The sequence below is a fragment of the Chaetura pelagica genome, unplaced genomic scaffold, assembly GCF_000747805.2.
Source record: "Chaetura pelagica isolate M959 unplaced genomic scaffold, ChaPel_1.0 scaffold80, whole genome shotgun sequence".
Classification (NCBI taxonomy): Eukaryota; Metazoa; Chordata; class Aves; order Apodiformes; family Apodidae; genus Chaetura; species Chaetura pelagica.
Window position 1 is genome coordinate 1,745,678 of NW_009951946.1, and position 7,981 is coordinate 1,753,658.

General features: G+C 38.6%; 1 protein-coding gene across 1 annotated transcript in view; it reads left to right on the plus strand.

The window, feature by feature from the left end:
• The window catches only part of LOC104388438 (metalloendopeptidase homolog PEX-like), a gene marked incomplete at its 3' end in the record, with an annotated part of 28,777 nt that overhangs the window by 6,917 nt on the left and 13,879 nt on the right, over positions 1–7,981 (plus strand). The window lies entirely within an intron of this gene.

Below are 7,981 nucleotides of genomic sequence, written 5' to 3' on the forward strand. Positions count from 1 at the left end.
GAAAGAATGTAAAAAGTAAAAACCAGAGTTATATTCTCCAGTATATTTACCTAGCTCTTGGCAGGAGGCAATTTACAGACTTCCGGAGGTGGAAGTGGTTTGGATATTGTGTTTTCTTCACCTGGTAGTTCAAGTTGCCACTGAAGTACCTGAGCTATCATCAGTGAAACAGAAGGCTGCTTAAAAATAGCCCCAGAGTGGAAGTGTGTAGGAAGAGGCATTTTAATGTGTGTGTGACTTGACTTTGGGCTATACTCTGCAGCAAGTCCACCTCATCAGGAAGCTGTGCAGACCAACTGGGGAGAAAGCATGATGATAATTGTTAGGTAGGAAAATCCTGCCAGATTCTTATAATCTTTGCTAAAAGAGAGTCACACAAAAGAAGGGAAATGTGCAAGATTTATTATTGGTGGTGGTGTGCTTGAGCATTGCACTTCTTGAGCACATTATTGATCTATTAGTTGACAAAGAGCATGTTTAGAGAGCACCACAGATCAGAGGTCAGTTTTAGGATGTTGTGCTTAAATATAGCATTCATTTTTGTTTTAGATTTCTACATATATGCTTGTGTAGGCATCAAAGCTCATCTCCACTTGCTTTCTTCAGTCATATCATATTCAATTGTCACATCATTATGTATTTTAAAAGCTGCATTCAGTTTCAGAATATGAGTTTGGAATTTCAGCATAGGATACAATCTGATGACTGCTGTTTTAAGTCTGCTGAAGATGTCACAACCAAAAGAAAAAAGTATTGCCAGAGCCTGTTTTAAATTATGCTTTGCATTCTAATTGTTCTGCTGCCAGAATTGGGCTGTATTAGATAACTGCACATCCTGCATGAACCACAGCCACAAAGAAGACAGTCCTAATTGAATATAGAGCAGCAAGCTGTGACTCTCATCCTTAATTTCCTCCTTTTACAGAGCTTAATCAAGGACATCATGCCAAGTGACATTTTTATATGGTTTTTTGACTGCAATGCCTTTAGAAGTTGCTAATCCCTAGCTAGGAAAAAATACAAGACCAAAAACAAAAAAAAGAAAAAAAAGAGAGAAACATCTAACTGAGAAGTATTTGCGTAATGGAAACTCTGTATCAAAAAAGAGGCATAATGAAGGTGTCTGACAAATACTTGAACAGGAGGCTTAAACTGCTCTTTGGCATGGTCCAGGGACAAAGATGTGAAATGTTCAGTGGTGTAGAGGAGTTGATTTAATATAACATTTGTCATCCCCCCTTTAACTTTTTAATTAATAAACTTTTCAAAATAGATTCTTGGTGATTAGAAAAAGGAAAAGGAAAAAAATGCTTTTGGATGTCAGTGTTGGTAGCTGAAATAAAGCATCACATCAGCTTCTACGTATGTTTGTGATTTAACTTGAGTTACATTTACTTCAATATATTAGCTTGACACTCTGAATTATTATTTTCTGGATAACTACAACCTTGCTATCAAACGTTTTAGCAGAATGAGAAACTCTTCCACAGATAAACATAAGCACAGCTGATCAGATCTTGGAAGCCAATTTAACCTTTCATTCCTAAAGAACTCTTGGTGGAACTTTGTACTCCATTGTAAACGTCCCTGTTTGACCCTCAGTAGATTAAAAAAGCCCTACTCTTTAAGGAGCTGATTGTGATGCAAATTCCATGTTCTGAAATATTTATCATATTAAAGAAAACTATTAATCTTAAAGAAATGACATGGTTTGGCCAGAAAGCCACATTTTTAATCATAGAATCATAGAATCATAGAATCATAGAATCTTAGGGGCTGGAAGGGACCTCGAGAGATCATCTAGTCCAACCCCCCTGCCAGAGCAGGGTCACCTAGAGTACATCACACAGGAACTCATCCAGGTGGGTTTTGAATGTCTCCAGTGAGGGAGACTCCACAACCTCCCTGGGCAGTCTGTTCCAGTGCTCTGTCACTCTTACAGTAAAAAAATTTTTTCGGATATTCACCTTGAACCTCCTATGCTCCAATTTACACCCATTACCCCTTGTCCTATCACTGGTCATCACTGAGAAAAGCCTAACTCCATCCCCCTGACACTCACCCCTTACATATTTGTAAACATTGATGAGGTCACCCCTCAGTCTCCTTTTCTCCAAGCTAAAGAGACCCAGCTCCCTCAGCCTTTCCTCATAAGGGAGATGTTCCACTCCCTTAATCATCTTCGTAGCTCTGCGCTGGACTCTCTCGAGCAGTTCCCTGTCCTTTTTGAACTGAGGGGCCCAGAACTGGACACAATACTCCAGATGTGGCCTCACCAATGCAGAATAGAGGGGGAGGAGAACCTCTCTTGACCTACTAACCACACCCTTTCTAATGCACCCCAGGATGCCATTGGCCTTCTTGGCCACAAGGGCACATTGCTGGCTCATGGTCATCCTCCTGTCTACCAGGACCCCCAGGTCTCTTTCACCTACACTACTCTCCAGCAGTTCAGCCCCCAACCTGTACTGGGACATGGTGTTGTTCTTCCCCAAATGTAAAACTCTGCACTTCCCCTTGTTGAATTTCATCATGTTTCTCCCCGCCCAACTCTCCAACCTATCTAAGTCTCTCTGAATGGCAGCACAGCCTTCTGGTGTGTCAGCCACTCCTCCCAGCTTAGTGTCATCAGCAAACTTGCTGAGGGTACATTCTATACCCTCATCCAGGTCGTTGATGAAGATGTTGAACAACACCGGTCCCAGCACCGACCCTTGTGGGACTCCACTAGTAACACACCTCCAACCAGATTCTACCCCATTGACTACAACTCTCTGACTCCTTCCTTTCAACCAGTTCCTAATCCACCTCACTTCCTGGTCACCAAACCCATACCTGATCAACTTATCCACAAGGATGCTGTGGGAGACGGTGTCAAATGCTTTACTGAAATCAAGATAAACCACATCTACCGCTCTACCATCATCTATCCACCTAGTAATTTCCTCATAGAAGGCTATGAGGTTAGTCAAACATGATTTACCCTTGATAAAACCATGCTGACTGCTCTTGATGACCCCCATGTCCTTGATGTGCCTGGAGATAGTCACAAGAACAAGTTGTTCCATCACCTTTCCAGGGATGGAGGTGAGGCTGACCGGTCTATAGTTACCCGGGTCCTCCTTCTTGCCCTTCTTGTAGACTGGAGTGACATTTGCTATCCTCCAGTCCTCAGGCACCTCACCTGTTGCCCATGATTTACTGAAGATGATGGAGAGTGGCCTAGCAATGACCTCCGCCAGCTCCCTCAGCACCCTTGGGTGCATTCCATCTGGACCCATTGATTTATGGATGTCCAGATTACTCAACTGATCCCTAACCCAATCCTCATCTACCATGTCAAACTCTTCCTCTATCTTGACTTCTTCTGGGGCTATATGAATCTGGGGCTCATAGGGAGACCCTGCAGGAGTGAAGACAGAGGCAAAGAAGGCATTCAGCACCTCTGCCTTCTTTATATCCTCTGTCACCAGGGCTCCCACCTCATTCCTCAATGGGCCAATATTGCCTCTATTGCTAGTTTTGCTAGCTATGTACTTGAAAAAGCCCTTTCTATTATCCTTAACCTGACTTGCAAGGTTAAGTTCCAAGGAGGCCTTAGCTTTCCTAATTGCCTCCCTACATCCTCTGACAACAGTCCTATATTCCTCCCAAGTGACCAGCCCCTCCTTCCATGATCTATAGATTTTCCTTTTCCACTTAAGTTTGCCCAGTAGTTCCTTCTTTAACCATGCAGGTCTCCTAGCACCCTTACTAGATTTCCTAACCATTGGGACACTCTGATCCTGTGCTTGCAAGAAGTGGTCCTTGAATGTTGACCAGCTATCTTGAGCTCCTTTATTTTCTAGCACCCTGTCCCATGGGATTTCCCTTAATAGATGATTGAGGAGACCAAAGTTTGCCCTGTGGAAGTCCAGGGTTCTGGTCCTGCTGGGTATTTTGTTCCTTCCACACAGGATATGTACTCATATAAAATCTGTTTTGTTGTGATTACATCAGCTCAGTTAAGATTTTATTAGCATTTAAATTCTATCACCATGCCTTACAAATTAGGTAGTTAATATTGTACAAACAAGGCAAACAAATAATTATCTTACTGTATTGCTTAATAATCTACCTGGTCTTCTGACATTTTTCAAAAAGAATTTTCAGCTTCAGTACAATACATTTTTTTTCTACTATGTTCTTGTTTGTTACACAGTTGTCAGGCTTTTCACTCTCAGTCTATCCTTCTTTCTCTCTTTCTTTACCTTTCTTCTTTTAGATTCTGTAGTATTGCTACATTAAAAGAGAAAGCAAGGAGACTTGCTATTAAGGGGAAGAAATTCAAAGTAGAGTGAAAAGTCATAGCAGTACTGTGAATAATTAGAATGCAATGATTCTTTGAAATATAAATATGTGTAATTTTGTAGGAGTGTAAAATGGTTTGGTTTTTTTGTCCCTTGTTTTTTCTTTCTGGGTTTCAGTGTTTAGGAGTAAGGTAGGACAGGTAACAGCTTCTGTTGTTCAAATTTAAAAAAATGGAAGAGAATATTTCAGATTATCCCATATTTTGTTTTATTTTTATTTTTCTATTATAACCACTTATTTATTTGTTTATTTGTTTTATCTAAATGTTGCATTTTAAAATGCTTTTAAATTCCCTCTTTCAGAGGTTTACCTTTTCTGAATTCACAGCTCAGCAAATCTGCAGGAATTCAAAACTGTTTCTCTACCACCACATTTGTTTTTATTATGTATGTCTTCAAAAAGAGGTTATTCTAAACATTACAGATTTACCTATGGATAAGAAATCATGAGTTATAATATTATCTTTTCCAATCCTTTCAGTTCTCAGTTTTCTCAGTCTAGCCTTCTCTTTGACTCAAAGATTCTTCCAAGTTTAGTCCACATTGAAACTTGTTCTGGTTCTTCTACTCCAGAACACTTTACCTATCTCTATTTTTTCCTGTATTTTCTTTATTTTAGAAATTCTCTATTCAGTCAAATCATATATTTGCTCTTCTTACAGCACTGCTTTTCTTTAGGTTCCACTGTAAAATCATTAAAATAAGAAGCTTTTAAAGGCCTTTCAATAGCCCTTGGAAAAGGTCCTATGTATATATTTTGGGGGAAAACCTCCCAAAATCTGCATGGAGTGTTTAGACCCTATGTAAAAAAAAAAAAGGAAAAAAAAAAAATAAGTCTTGAAGGCTGCTTTCTCTATTCTCTGTTCTAGAGAAGTAAAAGCATGGTCCTTTCTTTGGAAAAGAGAGGAGAAATTGATGAGAATTAAAAGGCCTGTTCTTAGCAAAATCTTAGCAGGTCTTCAAAAACAGCTCAAAGGGGAGTTTTTTTACTGATTTATGTAAATAGAAAGGCAAAGTTGTCAGAAGCCCAATACAAAATATGGAGTAAAGTTCTTAATCCCCACTCCTAGACATATTATTATTATTAAATCAGAGTAGTTAGGTTGGAAGGGATCTTAAATATCATATAGTTCCAACCTCCCTGCATGGGCAGGGACACCTCCCAGTAGACCAGGTTGATCAAAGTCCTGTCCAGCCTGGCCTTGAACACTTCAGGGATGGGGCATTCACAACTTTTCTGGGCAACTTGTTTCAGTGCCTCATGCCCCTCATGGTGAAGAATTTCTTCCTAATATATAATCTAAATCTACAGTCTTTAAGTTTGAAGACATTACTGCTCATCCTGTAGCACTGGTATTAATAAGTTTGCAGAAAATGTTTTGACATTTTGGCATTTTTTTCATTAACACTAATAGCATTAGGTGTAACAAAAGTGTTAGTTTAAAATTCTGGATACAGAACAGAAGTGAGAATATGCTCGTTCTATATGCATCTGTATAACTGCAATATCTTTTCCTGCTTCATCCAGTGACAATCACAGCACTATAACTGACTTTGGAATTCCAGGCAAAACTTTGTCAGGATAAATATTGATGAATTAGAGTGAACTGAGGGGGAAGGCAGCTTGAGTGTCATCCAGCAAGGATACACATGTAAGAAAGACTTTGTGGAAAAGGCACCTAGATAAAAATAATTTGTAATTTCCCTTTTAGATAGGGAAAAGCAACATCACTTCCTCTTTGGACGTATGGGTAGATGGGTGTGTGTCACATCAGCAGGTTCTGCTAACAAGACAATAGGATAAATATAGCCCTCAAATCTTCAGCAATTCTACTAGATGAGATATAGGTTTTCTCTTTTATTGCAGTTTTCCATATACATAGCTTGGGTTAAAATTTCAAGTGAAATGCATTGCCCTGTGATGCGTTATGTTGCATCTGATCAATCACAATAGACTGTGTTTCATCTTGTGGTGTGTGTTATCATTCTAGTTATCTCACATTACAAAATGACATATCATGTTGGAAATTAGAATCATAAGGAGGACCATTTTTAGAGATTACATTTACGGGAAGTGAGCTGTCAAATTCAGACTACTTTTTCAAGGTGTAGGCTGTTATCAGTGTGGTGCCCTTAACCCTAAACGCTTGCAGAATTGCTTGTCCCAATCGAAGGAATATTATTATCAAGTGAGAGTGATTCCTACACATAGGTTTTTTTGTTTGTTTGTTTGTTTGTTTTAATATATTATTGCTTCATCTCAAGGATTTGCTGAGAAACTTTAAGCCAGAAAACTATTTACTCTGTAACTTTCACTACTTTTTGCATAAGAGACCCAGCTCCCTCAGCCTTTCCTCATAAAGGGGAGGTTTTCCACTCCCTTTCATCTTTGTAGCTCTGCGAAAATTTTTTTTTTTTTTTATCTAAATATTTGTTTTATTATTCGATGGTGTGATATAGACAGAAGTATTTACTCAAGCAATATACTAAAAAATGATGTTACTTAAAATAAATTATTTGAACATCTAATCTGCTTTGTGGTCCCTGAATTTTGCTGAGCATTGGGCAGAAAGGGAGTGTGGGTATTTGTGCAAAAACCTATCTACGGTCTTGATTACACAAGGGTATCTTCAGTCTTCTGGAAGCTTCATTTTTTTGTTCAGAGGCAACTGATACAGAGTAAGATCTTCCAGGTGATAAAGAGTAGCCAGTATAATAATTAGTTTTGCTTTAGCAAGCGGTGGTAAGTGCAGCTGTATTTTACATACTGAACAATGCATTAAGAATAGCTGGGTTTGAGAGCAAAGCTTTTTGTTATTGTTGTTGTTTTGTTTGTTTGGTTTTGTTTGTTTGTTGTTTGGGTTTTTTTTCTTTTTTTTTTTTTGTTGGTTGGTTTTGGTGTGTTGTGCTATTTTTTCTTTTTCTTTTTTTCTGAGATTGCAGACACACAAGCACATGCAACTTTGCAGGTGTCAGCTTCAAGAAAGGGTAGAACGTTGACTTCACTGGTGAAGGTTTTTGTGCTTTAATAGGGAATGCCAAAAAGAAGAATGATAATAGGTCAATGCAAAATAGTGCAGAACTGCTGGGTGGTGGACTTTTTGGCTGTGTATCTCTGGTCAATAGAAGGAGTGGGACAAGAAATGCTAATTTCAGGGTTCTTCTAGATTTGTAAAACTTAATGTGATAGTTAAAAATCCTAATTTTTTTAAGATTTGGGTTTATAACAGGGTAGGAATATGTATATGTAAATATATCATGCTCCCATAGCTTTCTCTAGTTGTCTCAGGACGGGTTAAAGTTAAAATTATACAATCCATTCCCCTATAATTTATTTTCTAATGAGGGTCACTTGGATTTTTTTTCTGCTCTTGGAGGAATCCACAAACCACATGTGTATCTCACTTTGATCTCGTGGCTATACAAAATGGATAATATCCTAGCCTGGTGAAAGCAGTGGTAGGTCTTCCTTGGATGTCAGCAGCAGCAGGATTTCATGTGTTGTCAAGGAATGTACTGAGGATAGTTTTAGCTCGCCAAAGTTACATGAAAAGGAGAGAGTAATGGTTTTGGACATCTAGTATTTAGGCTAAAAAGTTAATAAATGTTTTTTCACTTACCATTAATTTTCA